Source organism: Ambystoma mexicanum, chromosome 12 (assembly GCF_040938575.1).
Source record: "Ambystoma mexicanum isolate Mex_15411 chromosome 12, UKY_AmexF1_1, whole genome shotgun sequence".
Taxonomy (NCBI): domain Eukaryota; kingdom Metazoa; phylum Chordata; class Amphibia; order Caudata; family Ambystomatidae; genus Ambystoma; species Ambystoma mexicanum.
In genome coordinates this window covers 497,532,627-497,554,019 of record NC_090936.1, presented here as the reverse complement: position 1 = coordinate 497,554,019, position 21,393 = coordinate 497,532,627, and the positions used below count along the sequence as shown (strand labels likewise).

The following is a 21,393-nucleotide window of genomic DNA, read 5'->3' as shown; positions in this document are numbered from 1 at the left end:
GTCCAAGATGTCCCAGAACATCTGGAAGTGGGCTCTCAGACACATGTTCCTGTTGTCACAACATGTACCAGGGGAACTCAATCTGCTAGCAGACGAACTCAGCAGAGACTTTCCTCTGCCCTCAGAGTACGAATGGCGGTTACACGAAGACATCGTCTTCGACGTTTTCACACAATCGGGGTTCCCAGAAATAGACCTGTTCGCAACTCTGGAGAACTCACAATGCCAAGATTACGCCTCCAGATACCCCCAGAACCGCTCCAAGGGGAACGGTCTTTGGATACCATGGTCAGGGAGATTTGTTTATGCTTTCCCCCCCCCACCCCACCCAACTCCTCTGCTCAACAAGATAGTGCACAAGATGCACCAGGAACCAGTCACCATGGTACTAGTGGCCCCAATGTGGGCCCGGCAACCATGGTTCGCTCACTTGATGGAGATGTCCCTGTCCCCACCGGTGAAACTTCCATGCCCGTACAACATGCTGTCACAAGACAAGGGCAAGACACTACACCCATGCCCTCAGACCATGAAGCCTGGCTCCTGAGATCATAGAATTTGGACATTTACAGCTCCCGCAGAGATGCGTGGACATTCTCGAGGAAGCAAGAAAACCTAACACTCGTTACTGTTATTCTAGCAAGTGGAAGAGATTTGTCATCTGGTGTAGAGGTAAGAGCATCAACCCTGTTGACTGCTCTCCCACACAAATAGTTCTTTACCTGACTCACCTACTAGACTCAGGTTTGGTGTTTAATTCTATTAAAGTCCATCTAGCTGCACTTTCCGCATACACCACTTCTCAACTTAAAGTGTCATGGTGGAAAGTCCCAGTTATTAAAGCCTTCATGGAGGGAGTGAAGAGGATCCACCCTCCTATAGCTAACCCAGCTCCCGGATGGGACCTAAATGTGGTACTGACCAGGCTCATGGGCTCACCCTTTGAACCCATGCACAAAGCAACAATTAAAGACCTCACTCTTAAGGCTGCTTTTTTAATAGCTATCACCTCCATTAGGAAAGTAAGTGAACTACAAGCACTCTCAATTCTAGACCCCTTTGTAACAGTTCACAAAGATAAAGTTGTTCTACGCACACACCCTAGGTTTGCACCGGAATTCATTTCTAAATTCCATGTCAACCAGTCAATAGAACTACCAACGTTCTTTCAAAACCCTTCAAATTTGGGAGAAAAAAGCATGCATACACTGGATGTGCGCAGAGCTGTCATGTTTTATATGGAAAGAACTAGACCACTGAGAAAGACTAATCAGTTCTTTGTCTCGGTGGCAGCAGGAAGTAAAGGAGATGCAGTTTCAAAATCCACTAAATCTAGATGGATTGTACAATGCATCACTCTCTGTTACACTCTTGCTAAGAGAGAACTACCCTTCAAGCCAAGAGCACACTCTACTCGAGGCACTGGGGCTTCCATAGCATTCATTGCAAATGTCCCTCTTGAGTCCATTTGCAAAGCGGCAACCTGGAGTTCTGTACACACCTTCACAAAACACTACTGTCTAGATGCCCACTCTAGATCGGATTCCCAGGTGGGACAAGCAGTATTAAGACATCTTTTCTCTACTGTTCCTTCTCACAACCCACCTCCAACTCCGGGTACTGCTCGCTAGTCTATGCACAGCATGTGATTCTAAGCAGATTAACAAACCTCAGAAGACAATGCATTACTTACCGTAAAAGCATTTCTGATGGTTGTATCTGCTTAGATTCACATGCGCCCACCCTTCCTCCCCGCTCAGATGGAAGGAACATAGACATCCTTTTATATCTCTCTCTCTCTGCTGTACTCCCTCAAATCTATAAGGCTTCCTCAGGGCAGAAAAAATACAAACGGAGGCACCTCGACGCGTGAGGGATTGTGGGTACACTGCACATCGCTATAGGGATAGTGTTACAGACACGCCTTGTCGACGTCCCCTTTTCGACTACGAAAAACAAAATGCAATACTACGCAGTGACCACTGGATGTCGGACTATGCACAGCATGTGAATCTAAGCAGATACAACCATCAGAAATGCTTTTACGGTAAGTAATGCATTGTAATTCAGGAGCATGTGAATCCATGCCAGACCCATGCTGGAGAACAGTTGCAGGTAAGTAACGTGTTCCTTTCTTTGGCCTCCCAGAGAAAAAGGGGTAGACAGAAAGTGACATTAAGGGAGCCATCTGAGAAGTCCTCTGCATCTTGTTTGGAGACGACAGTATGGATGAACCAACGATTGAAAGGGTACATCGGCAAGAAGGAAGGTCAGGGGTATACTACGAGCGGAGAATGCAGATCCTCGACAAGGCAAGGAAAGGGGGGTCCGATTGCCCTGGGTGAGGCCAGGGTGATCATCTTTTCGGACTTGTCGGCTCTCACCCTGGCGAGGAGAAGGATGTGTAGTCCACTCACGAAGTGGCTAACGGAGAGAGGGGCGCGCTTCTTTCCCGTTCTCCCTGGACTTTGATTATGGGGGCCAACCCTACAGACTGGTAATGGAGGCAGACATCCTCCAAGCTTCGGAGGAACTAATGGACGCCTTGCGGCTCCGAGCAGGTAGCTCGAGAGAGACCGCTGGAGGGGTGGCCTGACCGTGACCTGCAGAAACAGGTGCAAGATCCAGGGTTCCCACAAATTCAAGAAACTCAACGCCTGCCGAGGGATCTGCAGGGTCCATGAGCCAGTGTGATGAGAGCGGAGCGAGAAGGTGCCTAGATTGTGGCAGTGACTCGTGGAAGGTGGGACGATAACTGTGGTGCAAAATTGATGGCGATTGTGCAGGGGGGGGCTCAGTAAGAATAAGCAGCAAATTAGTACAGTTGACTCGATACCCTTTGGTGATCCTATCCTGGCCTGTGACGGTGCTGTGGTTGGGGTTGGATGCCCAGGGATGGGAGAGGGAGGGTGGTGCAGTTCAGGGTACACCCAGAGGGAGTATATAAAGTTCAACGTTTTGTCAGTGGTGCAGGAGGCAGCTCCCTGAGGCAAGGATTCTAAACCAAAGTGGTATGATTTCTCAAGGGGAGGTAAAACAAAGTGGTATGATTTCTCAAGGGGAGGAATGGCTCAAAGGGAAGGAGTGGAACGGGAGAGATGGCCGCAGATGAAACATTGTTGATTGGCTCCCTCAATGTTAGAGGGCTGAACTCGGCTGCTATGCAAATCGATGACCCTAAGGGAATTCAAGCAGGCCATCCTCATGGTGCAGGAGACACATTGGCAGAGGGGCAAGGAGCCGAGACTGAGAGCAAAACAGCTGGGGTTGGTGATCATGGCCTCGGAGAAAAAAGTGGGGGTGGCGATCCTTGTCTGCACGCCAGGGGCTGGTGGTGGAGGTGACAAAGAGGGACCTGAGCAGGCGTTGTGTTCATAAAGGGAAGCCTTAAAGGCGAAAAAATCAATCTGTGCTCCCTAAACACCCCTAATACGGGGTAGACAGACTTTCTTTTGGGAAGGAGTTAAGGCTGAATTGATGTTTGTTGAAGGCTGCCTGGTGGTAGGGGGAGACTTTAATATGGTGCTGGACCCGAAGTGGGATCGCAAGAGAATGGGGGGGGGGGCAGCGGGGGAAGCCATGGGTAAGGACTCATCCAGGAGATTTGGGAAAATTAACGGAGACCTGGACTCACTGCGGAGGGGGAGGAGGAAGAATGTCCTTTCACATTCTTTTTGGCAGCGGCGGTGCACAACTCCTATTCACGCATCAACCTAATATTAGTGGACGCGGAGTTAAAAACCCAGATAAAGGACTCGTGGGTGTCCCCAGTCCCGTGGTCAGACCATGACCTGGTGGTTTGCTCGATGGGCAGCCTTCAGGACGGTGGCGCTGCAATGATTTCCTGTTCAAGGATAGGGAAATTTCCCAAACTGTATTGTCTGAACTCAGACTATTTTGCCATTAATGACAACAGGGATGTAGGAGTGCAGACTCTCTGGATGGGTTTTAAGGCCACGATTCGGGGGCAGGGGTGCTTATCAGAATAGGAGCCCAGAAAAAGAAAGGGGGCTAAAGAGGAGGACGGACTGAGGCATAAGATTTGAGACCTACAGCCGGGTGGGCCTGGGGGGGACGTATCTCACACCACCCATCACAGAGAAGTTGAAGCTCTATTGGGCTAAGCTCAAGGCGATCCTAGTTCAGGACACAGGAAAAAAAACTGCTGTTCCTAAAGCAAAAATACCATGAGCAAGGGGAGAGGGTGGATAAAATATTGGATTGGAGACTGTGGGAGGAGAGGGAGACGAAGTTGATGGGGACAATCAGGGGCGAGGATGGGGTGGAAGTACCCTGAGGGTGTGGGGAAGGAATTCGCCAGGTTCTATGAAGGGCTCCACATGTCAGAATTTGAGGGAGACGAGGGGCAAATCGCTATGTTTATGAATGCTCTGTCCATACCAGGTGTATAACAGGGGGATGCGACTCGCATGGGAGAGCCCATCTCTGAAGAGGAGGTCATCCAGCCTATAAAAGGGTTGAACTCCGGTACAGCTCCAGGAAGTGATAGGTTCTCGACACAATTCTACAAGAGGTTTGGATCCACCCTGTCCCCATACATGGCTCGGGTCTTTAACGCGGTACTGTTGGGGGACCCCTTCCTGAGCTCCGTGCTGGAAATGGTGATCGTTGCAATACATAAAGGGGGCATGGACTCAGTGAAATGTACCTCATACTGCCCGAAATCATTGCTAAATAGTGACATGAAGATTCTGGCTTGAATTCTAGGGGCGAGGTTAAGAGGGTCTTATGCCATCCCTGGTCCATGGGGACCAAGTGGGATTTATAAAGGGTAGACAGGGCGCCGATAACATTCGGAAAACAATTAACCTGCTGTACCAGGCCCAATCACAGTGGAGTGGCGCATGCCTTGTTTCTGTGGACTCCCAGAAAGCATTTGACAGCATTGGAATGGGCCTTTATGAAGGCGGTACTGAGGAAAATGGGCCTTGGGCAGGGATTTTTTAAATGGGTAGAGGTGATGTACGCCCAGCCGACAGCACGTGTGAGGGTAATTGGCAGCAAGTCTGAGGTTTTCCGAGGCTGGGGTGCCCCCTCTCGCCACTACTGTATGCCCTCACCATGGAGCCGCTGACGATTACAGCCAACCAGGAGATCAAGGGTATTCGGTGTGGGAAGGTGGAATTTAAACTGTCCCTTTTCGCAGATGATATGGTGGCCTACCTCACTGCGGTGAGAACCTCACTCCCTGAATGTTTGGAACAAATCAAGAGCTATGGGCTCCTCTTGGGCCTGAAAGACAATGTGGATAAATCCACCATCATGCCAGTGGACCCAGAATGCACGCTACTACAAGACTGTACCCGGTACTCTGGAATGAACGTCAAACCCACCAGTACAAAGTTCCTGGGAGTAATGCCGACTAGAGACCTTGCGGGCCTCGTGAAGGCAAACTTTGACCCAATACTACTTAAGATTAAGGAGGATCTCCAGAGAAGGAGACCCCTGACCTGGTCTTGGTATGGGCGTATGGTATCGGTGAAAATTAACATCCTTCCCAGACTGCTCTACCTGTTCATCGCCCTCCTGGTGAGACTACCAGAAGCTTTCTTTGGCAAACTAAAGGGGGGGCACTGTCTAGATTTATGTGGCAAGACAAGAGACTGGACCGTCAGGGTGATCCACTTCACTCACAGAGAGTTTAATGGGGCTTTGGCTTTTTTTAAGCTTGATGACTTCGGAAATGGGGAGCGTCAGAACAATCTGCCCATTTTAGACCTGAAGAACAGAAGGGGGAAGACTGCTGCAGATGTGGGAAGGAAGGTGCAGGGCCTGATTAACACCCTTTTCCTCTCGGAAGGAGGTCCAGCTGGAGAGGGCCCACAGAGTAGGAGGGGGGGTAGAGGCCTGAGATCGATCGTTGTTCATTTCCTCAGGTACAGGGAGAAGATGGAAGTACAGGAGAGGGCAAAGCGCATGTCCAATATGAGAGGGACTTGGTTAAAGAGTTCCAGGACCGTCAAAGAGACTGGCGCCCTCTCACACAATGGCTGACGGAGAAGGGGATCCGAAATCGTTGGTCATTCCCGTTTGCTTTGTTATTTGAGAGGGGCGATACAGGTTATGGGATTACCAGTGGCCAGGAGGCACAGCAGGTATTGCAAACCTTGAAGGAGGAGGTCCCAAACACAGATGCATGTGGGGAAAATGATGGGGCGCCTGCGGACCCAGGGTGCAGGAATGAATTCCTTGCGAAGAGAAGGATGCCAGGTGGCAGAAACTACAAGAAACTTAACCCCCTCCCCCCTCCAGTGAAATGACTATGATTGGAAAATGAGGGGTGCTGTTCAGGGGTTAGGTTTCTCATGGCCAAAAGTGGCTTGGTATAAATGGGGAGGAGAGATATGATAGGACAGACTGATGGCAAGGCAACGTTATCCTTGGTGGCCCATCATATGGTGGGCGTCCCTAGCTGGGGGGGAGGAGATGGGGTCGGGGGTGATGGGAGGAGAGGGGCTTAAGGGGAGAAAGCAAGGGGGTGGGATGGATAGGTGTGGGGGCAGTTTTGGAATAGTTGGTTATGCTCTTGCAACAGAGTGGTCAAAAGTTAGATTGAGTTACAGCTATGGTGCATACTGACCGAGGTGGGCGGGCGGATGTGCTCAGGTTGGGGACTTTAAATTTGAAAGGTCTGATTTCTCCCACAAAGTGCTCATTGGTGGCAAGGGAATTCCGAAATCGGGGGTTGGACATCCTGCTGCTGCAGGAGACGAGGGTAGTGAGGAGAGGTGTATTCCAGGGTGTCAGATCGGACAGGTGTTATGGGCGTCTGGGATGACCAAGAAAGGTGGGTGTTGGAATCCTTCTTAACAAGCGGCTTTGCCTCTGGTGTGGCGGAGGGTGGATGGTAGAGCCTTGCTCTTCTCTGGCACCTTGGAAGGCGTGCAGATGATGCTGGTCACTATTTATTGCCCCAACTGGGGCCAGATGAAGTTATTTCAGGAAGCTCTAAGGGAAATATTCCGGCAATGCAGCGTTCTCCTACATTAGCAGGGACTTCAACATGTATGTGGACCCAGGAATGGATAGGAGTGGGGGTGGTGGTCAGCCAGGTGGGGAGGGATCCCAGATAGGTAGTGGTTTTTGCAGTCATATGGTAGCAGAGGGTTTGGTGGATGTTTGGAGGGAGTGCCATCCTGAGACCAATGGCTACACTTCTCCCTGGCACATTGTATGAGTACTGGTATATACAGAGGCAACGCATGGGCAGGGTGACCAGTTTTGATCTTACCCCCATTAGCTCGACAGATAATTATATGGTTCTTATGGGCTTGCAAACAAGCTATTCCTTATGAAGATGCAACAATATGTTGCTTAAGAATGTGGTCTTTGTGGAGGAAGTTAGAAAAGTGGTGTGTGACTTCTTGTTTAACGACACAGGTGAGGTGAACCTCAACACAGTTTGGGAGGCTGCAAAGGTTCCATGGAGAGGGCTGCTGATAGAAAAGGGTTAGGACCCTGCTGGTGGAGAGGTTGAGGAGGGAGATCCACGATTAAGAGGCTGATGAGCCGGGCGGCGTGGGTATTGATCGCGGAAAGCTCAGGTTGCCGAGGAGGAAGAGGCAGGAGTTGAAGGAATTAGAGGTCAGAAAGTTGGTGTCCAGTTTGCAGTTCCTCCAACAGCGTAATTATGAGAAGGGAGATAAAGGTGGATGTAAAGTTGCCATTGCGTCTTTGGGGCCAGAGGGCAGACCGTTTGGCGAGGGTGATTGAAGACGCTCAGGGAACGCTCCACTCCACCACGACAGGTGTATTGCATGAGTTTGCAAGGTTCTACAAGGATCTTTATAATGTAGAAACGGTGGTGGAGTACGGTCAATGGGAGGAATATTTGCAGGGAGTGTCTTTACCATGTTTGGATAGTGGGGAAGTAGAGGAGTTGGACGATCCCATCACGCAGAAAAAAGTGACAGAGATTCGTGGAATGACGAAAAGCAAGGTGCCAGGGGAAGATGGATATACAGTGGGATTTATTAAGGCCTTTGCCAATGAGCGGGCTCCCCACATGGAGAAATGTTTCAACCATATATTGGCTACGGGGAGGGCACTGCCCCACCTTTACACGGGCTTTGATATCAATCATCCCAAAGGAGGGTAGGGACCCAAGGACCTGTGAGTCGTACCTGGCCCTGGACGCCGGAAAGGCTGAGAAAATATGGGTTTGGCAGCCGGGTTTTGAAGGGCATTCGGACACTGTACTCTTTCCCCCATGACGCGTGTAGCGGTCAGTGTTAAGCTGTTGAGGGTTTTTGAGCTTCAACGAGGCAGGGGGTGCTCACTGTCCCCCCCCTGTTGTTCGCTTTGTCTATGGAGCCACTTGCTGAGCAGGCACCTCAAGTGGAAGGTATTGTGGTGGGGGGGGGGGCAAAGAATTTAAACTGGGACTCTATGCAGATGACGGACGCCCTCTTACATCTAAAGAACCCACAAAACTTGGTTCCAGCAGCCATGGCACTGATTGAGGAATGTGGGTTCTCCGGATTTAAATAAATCGCCAGAAGTTGGTCCTATTCCCATTCACTAAGGATGGATGGCGAGACGCTGAGGCACTCGGGCCACTGGGTATGGCGATTCAGGGGAGAGCATTCGATACCTGGCAGTCAATATTACCAGCTCCTGGGAGACCCGAGTGGTGCGAACGACCCTTCTTTGCTGAACAAAATGTATGGGGAGATGGTTGATTGGGGCAGACACAATATCTCGTGGCTGGGCCGTCTGAATGCCCTAAAAATTAATTTCCTCCCAAGGATCCTGTATTTGTTCCAAATGTTGCCGGTAAAGGTCCCAGAGGAGCTGCTGAAGGAAGCAAAGGGACGGATGCTCAGCTTCCTCTGGAAGGGGCAGAATCCAAGGGTTTCATATGACACTTTGGTGCTACCAAAGGACCGCGGGGTGGGATTACCAGACTTAATGCAGTTTTACAAAGCCACTCAGGGTGATGGTGCCACACTTTCTGGAAGATTCAGACAAACAGTGGGTCTACTTGGAGAATCATCTGCACCCGGCCACAGTGGGGGAGTGGCTGTGGGACCCAAGGGAAAGGGTCTCTAAAAGAATTGGGGAACACCAGATATTGGAGTCCTGTGGGAGGTGTGCCGGTATGGGAGGGGGGGTCACTACATGGCCCTCGCCAATGAGCCACATTTGGCCTCACCAATAAGGGATGATATACCAGAACTCGAGAGGTATCCGGGATGGATTGAGGCGGGGCTGAACACAGTGGGACAGTAGTGGGCTAAGGAGCATTTTATTGGGATCCAAGAGTTGGAGACTGTGTTGAACATTGGGAGTTTGCCTGTCTTTTTAGATCTAAGATTGAAAGGTGCTCTCACAGCTGTGAAATAGAAGCATACGCTACAGAGAGATCTCACCCCTATGGAGAAGATCCTAGATACACATACTGAAATGAAGGGACTCATTTTGTTACTTTACAGAGCATTGGTGGGGGTGACTAGGGTGCAGTCGAGGGGCTCCAGCAAAGGTTGGAAAGAAACCTAGAGGTGAAGTTGGATGATTGCCTGTGGACCCTGATGTGTAGAAGGGACTTTAAGACCTCGGTCGCCTGTCAGTTTAAACTGCATGTAGTGAAGCTGTTGCACAGATGGCAATACGATCCGTTTCGGCTTTCCAAAATGATTCCATCTGTAAGCCCTCTGTGTTGGCATGATTACAGGAGAGGGCAGATTATTGGCACATGTGTTGGGGGTGTCGGGAGGTTTTTTGGGCAGAAGTCCTGGGGCGATGAGGGGGTGGATCGTAGCCTAGACCCAATGTTGATACTGTTTGGCTTGGAGAAGCAGGGTGAGTACTGGAGCACTTTGCCCCACATGGCACATTTCTTGTTGCTTGCGGCCATGGCTTGCCTGGCTAGATACTGGAAAAAGGTGAATCTCCCGAGTTTAGATGAGTGGGTTGCAAAGGCTAAGGACATTTACCTCATGGAGAAGATCACAGCTGCGATCCACGGGGGAAGCTCATGGATGGAAGGGGAATGTCTGAGGTTCCATAATACATTTTGACGTTTGGTCAAAAGAGGGAGCATGATCCTTTAGTAGGTCGTCGATCCGAACTGTTAGGCACTGTGTTGTTGCTGTACAGTTTTTAGGATCTTTCTGAATTGAAATACCCTTTGTTGAGTTAATGGGTAAAGGGGGGGTGGAGGGTGGGCCGGGTCGTGTGAGGGAGGGATACAAGTGAGAAATGTATGTCATCGATGATTTTAGCTAACGAATGTTGGGAAATATTTTTCTCCACTCTTGTCAAAATTAATAAAAACGTTATTTTCAACAACAAAAAATAGGGAAGCAGATGAGCAGAACCTTCCTCATCCAACAATGATGAAAGACCATGACAATCGCAGAAAATTTAATGCGTTCCCCACATTTGTCTCCATTCATTCATGCTCAGCTAATAATGCATAAAGTATAAATAACACCATCAAAGATAATAACCCCCTGTTGTTGGCCATCATATAACTAGGTTAAATGATGCATTCACTTTACTGGTCAACAACTGGTCCTTAAAGAACTGGAAACACCTATCCAAGCCCCCGACACCTGCCTCAAGGACAAAGCCTGGTGCACTAGCATTCAGAGTGCTCTAGCAAATAAAATAACGAACTTGCAGGCTAAAATTGACAACAAAAAAGAATCCCTCCTCCTTGCCTCTAACTCTAACAATGTTACGCCCCCTGTGCCCTCGGAACACCTCACCTCTTACCCTGTCCGAACTACCTAAACCCCTTTTCAACTTTAAGAAAGTATCCATTTTAGAAGTTGAAAAAGTCATCTTAACTCTCAAACCTTCCAATTGCCACGGCAACCCTTGCCCTGCACAAATCATAAAGGATGCCGCAAGGGACCTTTTCCCCATTCATAACCAAACTTATAAATGCCTCATTCTCTTCCGGGACCATTCCCAACAATTGAAACAGTCATGGGTCCTGCCACTTCTAAAAAAAACAAACACTTGACCCGACCATTCCCACTAATTATCGCCCCATCATGACAGTGCCATTCCTGCTCAAAATTCTGGACAAGGTAGCGTACCTCCAAATTCAACAATATTTGGAATGCAACCACCTCCTAGGAGTACGTCAGTCAGGCTTTAGACCGCAACACGGAACAGAAACTGCACTGATTGACCTTAAAGCTCAAATAGACACCCTGAGGGACAATGGTAACACAGCACTACTTCTGCTGCTCGACCTTTCAGCAGCCTTTGACTTGGTTGATCATACGTCTCTCTGCCACCACTTAGACTCGGCCGGCCCACTCACAAGAAGCCATAGGCTGGATTCAATCCTTCTTAGATAATAGAACAATGCAGGTCTTCGCACCTTCAGCAGCCGCAGACCCTATTCCTATCACCTGTGGTGTGCCTCAGGGCTCATGTGTTTCGCCCACTCTGTGCAACATCTTCACAAAGCCCCTTTTTGATGATCTAGATGGCCTGGGTATCACCTACACTAACTTTGCAGATGATACACAGATCCTCATCCCGTTGACGGGAGATTACGACAAGGATTTGGCCTTTGTGAACAGAGTATTTCTCATCATCCAGGCATGGATGGCCTCTCATGGACTATGCCTGAATGATGACAAAACGGAACTCCTCATTCTGGGCACCACGGCTAATCTCAATAAATTAGGCCATCTATATTCTAACTTTACCATAGACAACAACAACATCCCAGTAGCCAAGGTAGTAAACTCTTGGATTCTACCTAGACTCCACTCTCACCTTCAAACAACAAGTAAACTCCATGGCCTCGGCCACCGCTTACACGTGTAAGTTAATTAGAACAGCTAAGCCATTCCTTACACCCAACAACTGCATTACTCTAGCAAGAGCCCTGGTATTCTCTAAACTGGATTATTGCAACGCCCTATACATAGGTTGCAACAAATACATTACCAACAAGATCCAGATCATACAAAATAAAAGGCTTTAAGAGCAGCCCTCAATATTCCCAAGAAAGCCCATATATCCGACTTGAGAAGATCCAACAACTGGCTCTCCACCAAAGATAAAATTCTCCTCAAATCAGCCTCCCTAACTCATAAATGCTTACATATGGCCGCCCCCCAGTACCTTACCACCAGATTCCAGAGACAATCTACTAACAGCCCTTCCAGAACAGCTAATACCAACCTACTTCAAGTGCCTAGATTCAAACGTATGAAGACTGACGGTAGTAGTTTCCCGGTCAAAGCTGCCCAAAACTGGAACTCAATCCCACCCTCTTTAAGAGAAGACATGCCCTACCCACGCTTCAGATCTAACCTCATCCAATGGATTAAGGAGCATGACATTTGACCCGCTACCACACTTCCACTAAACTGTCCACTTCTGCGTATATTTGTATATATATCTGTACTTGTATAATTGTATATATTGTATATAACTGTTGCTCGATGCTCTCTGCTACCCTTGCTCATTTGTATGATATAGGCCAGCACTGTTTATTAATAATTTGTACTGCATCATACAGCAATGTAACCTAAGCTGAACATTCCTCTTTTCCTTCTTCTGCGCACTAATACCCTTGGGTCTGGTGCGCTTTATACATACATAAATAAACCAACTCATTCCACCCGCCTCTTCTACAAAATAGGAATGCTACAACAGGGTTGGGTGTTGAGCTCCACTGACACCTGCAATGACTTGACCACCAAAACATACAGTTCCTTTAAGCTCCTGGTGGTAAGATGCTCCAACACCATCACCGTTCCCATTCCCTACCCAGTCCCTGAATATTACAAGATATTCTTGGAAGATTGATTTAATAATGTTGTAGACCACTTTACATCATATTTTAAAATGATATTGGAGATTTCAACCTCCAGGTTGACGATAGCAAGCATTAGCGGACTAATTGTGCCACATGCTTTACTGTTCTGTAAATGGCAACACTTTGGACATCATTTTCGATTTGGGGGTTCGAAGACCTGGAACAAAAGGCCCACTTTGCGGAGTGCATACCTTAAAGGCTGCCTCTGCAAGGTCGGTCTTTTGTTCCCACCCATTCTCCAGGTCCTTTTCAGGGGTCTCCCTGCACCTTCCCCTCCGGCTTCGTTTTGACGATCTGCAAGCTGCCCAGCAGAAGCCCAACGTACTACATGTTGAACTTCCTGGTGCAGTCCTTAGTGTGTCAGGTTTACCGGTATGCGACGGAGACCGTGAATGCCATTTTCATGCTGGATGTGACCTTTCCGAACATCAAGACCTCCTGGAATTTCTACCACACTACCGTATAACAGGGAGGATGGCCAAACCAAAGTGGATTTTGACAACCTCCTTCCCATCCCATCCCAAGGGCTCCTACACACTCGAGCAAGATTTCAAATCAAGACTTTGCTGACCATTGTTTTCTGCACCTCAACCCTAAAGCAATGAACAATGGATGATGGTTGTCAACAAAGAAATCGGGATCCCTCAACATCCTGGCAATTATAGCACAAACAAAGATCAAGAATGAAATCAAATCAACCTATGGTATTGCATATGAGCTGGCATACCTGAAAACGGACAACTTGAAAGATCCTAGTAGCAATTTGAGGATGAAAAAGACAAAACCACAAGCAAGATTCACGCGAGGGGCACTACAAAAAAGTTGGTATAAGAAGATATGGCACATACAAGACAGAACCACTGAAGTGGAATAGGTCCGTTTTGATGCGCTAAATCGTGAACTAATTCGAACTTATAAACATGCCAAGGTGCCTACAGCATACCCTTTCCTCTAAAAAGCTCACATAAGGCATTGCAGTATTCTTTACAGACAAAAGGGAAAGACCCCAGTACCAATGTCCGCACATTCCAACCCATCAAAATCTATGCAGTCTTAAAACTGACATCCCTCTCCCAAAACCACCCACCTTCTCCTTTTCCAAATGAATCTCAGAAGAAGGTTTGCTAACGACACATCCATGGACACTGTGACATCTTTTGGGACATCTTTTTGCTCTGTCTAGTACTAATGTCTGCAAACACGGACTTGGAAGACATTCTGGGATCTTTTAAAGTATTTACTGGGTATGTTTAGACCACACATTTACTGTGTTTATGCATGTAGATGTAAAATGCATTAAACTACAAACACGACGACCATTTACAATGTTTATTTAAATTGACCTCCTTTGATTGGTTTACTTTATTTTGCCATTACACAATGTTGTACTTTCTATACAGCGCCAGGAGACCCTTGCATGAACGTGTGTAATCTACAATGGGCTGTTTATGAAAATGCATAATAATTGCTGAAATCCGAAATAATTACTACACTATACGATTTTATTCAATACAACTCTAATCTGTGTCTCCTGTTCCCTCCCCGTTCTCTCATTTTCAGAGTAAAGGCAATAAGGGCCCCAAGACTGATGGCCCGTGCGCGCATGATGTCCTTGCTGCAGGGTAGGGGAGCCTTGCTATGTTTCCTATGTATCCTGGGTATGTCCGTTCTCATCTGTGCCTCACTCTTCTACACTCTAATCGTGAATGGAGGACTCTTCATTGACACAGAGACCAAGAAAGTTGGCTTCTTCACCTTCTGCCTGTGGAATGGAACAGTCGAGAAGCTCACCTGCCTTCAACAATCCAGCGATCTAGAGGCACTAGGCATAGCGTACCCGAAGGCGGTGGTTTTCGCGTCGGTCTTTGCATACACCTCGCTTCCAGTCTGCTTATTTATTCCGCTCACGCTGGTTTTTGCATGGTTGCTTCACTCCAGGCCTACATGGGAACTAGCTATGGGGCTGTCAGCCCTTGCCTACCTGAGTTTATCAATTGGCATTGGCATGTTCCTGTTGTTTGTCGGGACGCTGATCAATGTTTCTGAGCTGGGTTATGGTTTTCTGGTTTCCGTTCTAGCAGTCATCTTGCTGCTGCTCCAGGGCGTCGCAGCCCTGCGCCTCCTGCCTTCGTTCAAGAGACAAGATCGTCCAGAGGACAACGTTTAGAAGTACATTAAAGCTCCATTTTAGCCTTTTTGATGATATTGAACTCCATCTGAATAGTTCACTAACGTTATATATGTTTTCTTTTTCATAAATGCTTATGTTTACTTTGACTAAACTCTATGGGCCTCATTAGGACCCTGGCAGAGAGGGTATTACGCCAGCGTAGTGCATGGCGTACCTCTCCGCCATACTACGAGTTCCCGTAGCGCCATGGAGGTTTTCTCCGCCTGGTTTTACCAGCCGGAGAAAACCATGGCGCTACGGGACCTCGTTGTTAATTACGCCACCGTATTTTACGGTGGCGTAATTAACTCCTTCCCCACTCCCATTATACCCTATGGGGCAAAAATGGGAATGGGGAAGGGCAGAATGGGGATTGGGGATTTACCGCTCCGCCGAGGTCGGAATGGGGCGGTAAATCCGCCAACCCCCATGGCGCTATCGGCGGCTTTCCGCCATGCTTCGCGGTGCATTTAGCACCGCGAAGTCCGCCTGGGTCGTAATGAGGCCCTATGACTGTTACAGTCTCTGGATAGGGAAGCATTTCCATAATTTCTTTTGGTGTTTGTGCTGGTGCAATGCTGCTACTGATTCAGGAGAGGGCAAAGGCCCTAGCATTCCAAAGGAAAAGTGTAATCAACCTTGTCTAAAGCACAAACAAGTCAAAAGCATAACGTGTGATAAACTATACAAGTGCAATGATATGAGCTCACACATACGTGAAAGGGCACTTGAGATTTAATTATCCAGTTTTGCTTTAGTGCCCCACCTAGGCTATATAGGAAGGATAGGAGTAAGCAAGGATTGGCGTGGCCCATTGCCTGCTCAGTGGGAACACCATAGGTTGCATTAAAAAAGTATGCTCCGGGAAATGTACTGGAGAAGGGTGTCCTCTGTGCTGTGGTACTTCTGTCATTACTTGTGTCCCGTTTTCTTTGCATGACCAGCTCATTCTCCCCCTGCAGCAAAGTGTGAAAAATCAAAATTACAGGCGTAGTTTAGGAATTTGAACAGCAGAATCCCTTCCAAAATGTGAATCTAGAAAATTATATTTTAATGTGGTCTTATTTCGGATTTAAGAACTGTTCTTAACGTAATGCTGCTGAGTTGTACATTATTGGCAGTCTGATGTAGTGTGGGGGAGGAGGGAGGGTTAACGCTGAGCAACACTCGGGCTCCTTGCAATCCACACATTTTGGTGTAACTGCGTAATTAGTTAAACTTCGCATTCGATAATGCTATTCTCTGTAAAGTCACAAACCTACTGCATAAGCTTGTTGGAGACTGCCAAACCAAAGGCCAGCAAATGGACAAAATTGTGTGTGCCAACCGTGGCTCCATCGAAGGGCTAAAACAGTTGTTTTGGACCCTACTCTGTATAAGCTATGGACCTGTGAAAATCAGCAACAGACTATATAAATTACACATATCTGGCAAGAAGGCGTTGACCGGAGGAGAGAGCTCCTAAATTACCTGTCATTACCGCTTCATCATGTATTGATTTTTTATATAACCAACTGATATGAATGTGCAATGTACAATTGTCACTTTAAAAGCACTTCTGCACTTTGCTTTGTGTTTTTCCTACTTATTTGTTGTGCTAAAATGAGTCCTCTTTATCGATGCAAAACCGTTGTATTTTGTCTTTGCTTGGACATATGCTGCTGTGTATATAAGATCAAATAAAAAGTACAAATAAAATGTGGTGCTGTATCCCCCCAAGTTGTGATTTCGGATTCCCTGTTCTAGGTAACCTGGCCTTCTGGAATGGCCACTGAACGATCAGCAGTTTAAGCCGAGAACTCCTACTCTATCCTTGCCAGTTGATTTGTCATGGATGTTTTGGCTCTTGCGACTATTGTGACTTGTGTATACACCCCCCACACCCCTTCGTCATGAAGGCACAGTAGGTGGACCCCCTTCCCTCCACCCATATCCAAGCTCTCCTCTGCAAAGTCACCACTGATGTTGTGGAAATCGCGATTACACTGGCAGGTGTGTCTGAGGTGGGAGGGAAGGCATAGAGTGCTGGTAATGACATCACAGGCAGTTATTGGGACTAGGATGAAATGAAGACGTTATTAAAATGCTGGCACAAAATCTGGATCTGGAAATGAATAGCTGCTCCTGCAACCTCCGCCTGATTGGCGTCGCTGACCTGGCTGAGTGTGAGGATCCTCTGCCAGACCACGTGGTGTAAATCATTACTGAGTCCATATTTGCAGTCTAGCGCCTACCAGCATGGGTGGATTTCACCTGGCAAGGCAAGCACTATCTTTGGGGAAATACTTGTTGAGTGCTAAGCAAGCAGGGAATCCTCTAATGGAAGGGTGCCTGTGGTGGAGACTGTGTACAGATCCAATCTCTCAGTCCTCCTCCGCTCCCCCCTTAGTCGGAACATGGGGTTCAGCGATGCTAGAGAGCCTGGCAATTCCCTTTACATTTCAATTGTACCACCTCCTTCCCCCCAGACTTAGTAACATCAGAGGGGGTGGGGATGCGTATCTATGCAACCCCCATACTTCTCAGTAACAAAACCTTGCCATGTCGATGGAACTACCTCCCTTGTTGCTGGGGCACTTGTCAAGACACCTTAACACCAAGAAAGAGCCACAGCCCTGCAAACCACCCTGTCACTCCCAGTGCCTGCAAGGAAAAATGCGTCATCGCTCCGTCACCCAGCAAGGAAATGTAACTGGGGAAACGCACCTTCCCCAGTTTAGAAGCAAGGCTTGCAAATACCCTGCCCTCCAGAACAAGTGGGGAAACCCACATGGAATGTCACTGGTGATGGGATGGAGGAGAGGAACCAAAAATCCAAGCCCCTCCAGACAACCCCAAACCCCCACAGCAACAACCCTGTTACCCATAAAATAAACAGCAGGGAAATTTGGGGAGAAAGAAAAAGGAACACATATTCGGAGCATATGGTCTGAATTCGAAATGGCCACCAGAATTCCTTCTCCAGTCTGGAATTAAAAAGCCTCATGGCCAATGAGATTCTGTCTGCTAAACACCTGACTGCCCCAACCAGAGAGGCAGTATTCTCTAGGTCCCATATGGGAACCAATTCCCATAGCATTGGGAATAAAGGAAACGGGAGAGTGGCCTATTGAAGGGGCAGCAGACTGAAAGAGGGAACCTGACCGAGCTGTGGTAACTGACCGAACCGAGAGGCCCAATTGAACCAACGGTCCGAGGAAAGCTCTGACATGTGAGAGCAGGGAGACCCAAAGATATCCAGAAAATCTGCAGAGACGTCTGAGAGACATAAGACTCAAGCGATGGAGGGGAAGAGGAAAACCTAGCCAGGAAGGGGATCCCCAAACAAAGGGTGATAATATCTGAATGTGAAGGTGTGCTGGGTGCTACATCCCTGAGATTGTGGCAGAGTGAGCAGAATGTTCTATATTTTAGTTGAGGGTGAGCCCTAACATTAACAGGACTGCATGAGGTTTAGCATCCATCCATAGGGCATTGTCGCAATCTAACACACTCTTCATCTCCACGTGGGGTCGACCTACTAAAGAGGGGAGGGAGAGATTGACCCATGCTGTTGTGATGGTCTTCATGATAAGTAATGGGTTAATCCTGGCCTAAGTGTGTATGTGGTTATTTGTATAGTTCCAAGTTTTCCTGTGCCCTTTGAGGTTGGGAGATTTTCTGACTTGTTTCCTGCTGGGCAAACCATCTGCAATATTGAGGCACCTTTATGTTATAAAGCATTGGGATTGGTGTTGGACCATCCTCTGCCACGAGTGAGTGTGCCATGGAACCAATATTTGCTCCTGCCGCTAAGTAATGTTTTGTTCAGCAATGGCTAGCCCTGCATGTGTGGATTTGTCGCAGACAACACCTTACCAAGGGGCTGATTGAGGGTGACATTGTGATGAACCATCCCACATTTTCCTTTTACCTTTCCCAACTACATAGCCCATTCACATCCACCTCCACCCTAGACGTTGTGTTTGACACTGATAGACAGCCTAACCATTTCACTGGGGTTTCAGGGTTATCGTTTCTATTTTGCTATAGTAGTTTAAACATGCATAGGGTGTAGGTTCCCCTTTTCTCGGAAGGGGGCTCCTGGGTGGAGTGTTGTTGGTAAAGGGGCTTGGTGCACTGAGGCATTGTGTGGACATGCAACAGATTATTCAGCTATTCAGCGATGCATGTATTAGCTTTATTGGACATGCTAGCTGACGTTGGTTCCACAGCTGCCACAATTCACAACATTTGACTTTATGGCTTCAGAAATGGCCAGGGTGTACAAGTGTCTGTTCTCAAATTGGTGTATTGAAATGTAATAGGGATTGAAGGAAATGATTTGACCTCTGAATAATCTAAAATGTGATTCTACCATCTGACAGGAGACGCATCTGGAAAGGAAGAAGCTTTGCAGGGGATGGGTATGTCAGGTTTGATTTCCTTCATAATAGTTGTTTAAGCAGAGTTTCCATTCTGGTTTGCAAGAGAGCGCCATTCTCCATCTTCTGATCAGCGAGGGATAGAGAGGTGAGGCTAGTATCTGGGGTAGCTAAGCTGCTAACCGCTGAGGTGCTATTGTGCAACATATATGTGCTTTTGTAAGAAAACCCAGAATTGTTCTGTAGAGTAGCACAGGCTCAGCACATACAGAATCAGGGTGTGTGGGGAGACACACCATAGATCTTGTAGTTGACATCAATACAGTACTGGATCAAATGCTGGAGAGAAATGAATGGATTGATCGGACAGTGCAGCAAGATCAAAGCCATAGGGCTCTGTCCTCTCTGGTCAGCGACTATAAAAAGAGCAATGTCTGGGGCGTGGCTTGCAGCGCCATCTAGCCAGCTGGCTTCCTGAGAGCCTTTGATGTCGCAAAGGAATCGGAGTAATGTAGCTCATCTCCCTGAGAGCCTGGCTGGTAACGTGTACCTGATTTTGATGTCAGGTGTCCCAGGTATCCTGTTCCAGTCTCCCAACTTTCAACGACCCCAGGAAGGGGTGAATCCACAGCGCACCGTGGTCGTGCAGAGGAAACCAAGATGGTGTCTGCGGAACATAGATTCATCAGCCAACCGCTGTGGAGCTGCTGTTGGGTGAAGCAGAAGTACGCCTGTCCCCGCTCTCCTCGCAACCTTGATTAGAAGCTGAAGGGCCGAAGGAGGAATGCAACAACATTTGACCACCCCACTGAACACCCGCTGGCCCCTTGAGCCGCTGCATTCTCCCCTCCATTTGTGGATCCTTTGTTGCCCCTTTCTATTGATCTTGATACGGGGCAAAGTGCGGACCATTATTTAATGTGATGTGGGTCACCATTGCCCCAGTTGACATGGCTCTATGTGGCAGAGTCATTGCGCTGGGAGTGTTGGGTGAGGAGTGCCCCGTCTCCCCACAGCAGTCGGATTGTTTTCCCTTCTCCTCCCCTCCGGCTCAGCCCCTTGTGTCCTCCCAATCGTTGTGGGTTGTATGGGGTATCCTTTCTGGAGGTTGTGCCATCTAAACATCGGCCCATGTTCTGGTTAATGCTTACAAGTGGCATTACCATGCGCTAGTGAGATCCAGGTAGCAGGCAATGGAATGATTCCTGGAATTCTTCTGCTGGCAGCCTAACCAAAGTAGTGAACAAGCGAAGACTGGCCTTGCCATACAGGTTTTAATACACACTTGTGGTTTCAGTGTGGATATTTTTTAAAACAAAGGTAGAGGAGGCCTAAATCAAATTAGCCTCAGAAAGAAGAGCAGGGAAACTTGTCATGGCCCTGAGTGTATAAAAATTAACCAGGGCGTGCCATATTTAAATAGACGGCACACACCAAGGGCTCATGTGAAAATTGAGAAAACGGTTAGCTTAGTAGCTGTTATTTATTGATTCTATTTGTGATATTTTTTAACCAAACATAATTCATGCAATCAAAAAATAAAGCAAATTAACAGAGCGTGCATAAGTCACAATGTAAATTGCATTTTCGAACAACAATTCACACAAGGATGCATTTATATCTAATACAAAACAACAATTGTGTTGTAAAGGCATGATCAACACAAACAACGTTTTCGAAAACAGTATCATTAAAAAATCAGCAACCCACAGAAGATGGGCTGTGATGTAGTTAAATGAGGGGAGCACACACATGTAATCAATAAAGAACGGCTACTAAGCTAACCGTTTTCTCTATTTTCACATGAGCCCTTGGTGTGTGCTGTCTATTTAAATATGGCCCGCCTTTGTTAATTGATTTTATACACTCAGGGCCGTGACAGGGTTCCCCGCTCTTCTTTCTGAGGCTAATTTTATTTATGCCTCCTCTACCTTTGTTCTAAATAAATATACACACTGAAACCACAAGTGAGTATTAAAAGTTGTATGGGAAAGCCAGTCCTCGCTTGCTCACTACTTTTTGAGGCCCTTTTTGGGCCTCCCCGC

The 21,393-nt window shown here is 47.7% G+C and overlaps 1 long non-coding RNA gene across 1 annotated transcript in view; it reads left to right on the top strand.

Annotated features, from left to right (window-relative positions):
• Positions 1-14,622, top strand: part of LOC138513707 (uncharacterized) — a 203,486-nt gene extending 188,864 nt beyond the window's left edge. The window contains exon 4 of the long non-coding RNA XR_011281799.1: positions 14,375-14,622. This is a non-coding gene — a long non-coding RNA (uncharacterized lncRNA). The remainder of the gene's footprint in view (positions 1-14,374) is intronic.
• Positions 14,623-21,393: the final 6,771 nt, after the last annotated feature.